Here is a 703-nt window from a genome sequence, read left to right as displayed (position 1 = left end):
TGGGGGGACAAAGAGTCCGAGGGGCCGGCTTCGGGGGACAAAGAGTCCGAGGGGCCGGCTGAGGGGCAGACAGAACCCGAGGGGCCGGCTGAGGGGGACACCGGGTCCTCGGCGCCGGCTGAGAGGCGTCCGGGACCACCGCCGGAACAGGAACAGGAACCGGGACCACCGTGGAAACAGGAACTGATGCTTCCTGGACCATCACTGGAACAGGAACTGATGCTTCCTGGACCACCGCTGGAACAGGAACTGATGCTTCCTGGACCACTGCCGAAACAGGAACTGAGCGAAGAGCGTCCAGGACCCCCACCAGAACAGGCTGGGGCTGGCGCCGCCGTCGTCTCCCCTGGGGCTGAGAACATTCGGCCCCCCCGAGCCAGGCGTGTTCCCCAGAAGGGGGACTCCTCTTCCTCTACCTCCTGCCAAGCAGGAATCGAGAGTTCTGCCTCCCTCCCTGGGTCCATGCTGGCTGGTCCGTTCTGTCAAGAGGGTTGTAGTAGGACCCAGATGCAGGAGAGCAGGAGGCAGTTTTCAAAAACGGATTTATTAACTTAAAGGGACCTATTATGGCATCTAATACCTATTTTAAACAACCCTTGAATGTCTTAAAAACAAGCTTTTGATTTTTTTTGCTAAATAAATTATAAATTCTGCCTCTGAGCCATGTCTTTAGCATCCCAGTCTCTAACCTCATTATCTATGT

This window comes from Cololabis saira, chromosome 12 (assembly GCF_033807715.1).
Source record: "Cololabis saira isolate AMF1-May2022 chromosome 12, fColSai1.1, whole genome shotgun sequence".
NCBI classification, from domain to species: Eukaryota; Metazoa; Chordata; class Actinopteri; order Beloniformes; family Belonidae; genus Cololabis; species Cololabis saira.
The sequence above is the reverse complement of the archived record's forward strand: the minus strand, read 5'-3'. Positions refer to the sequence as shown.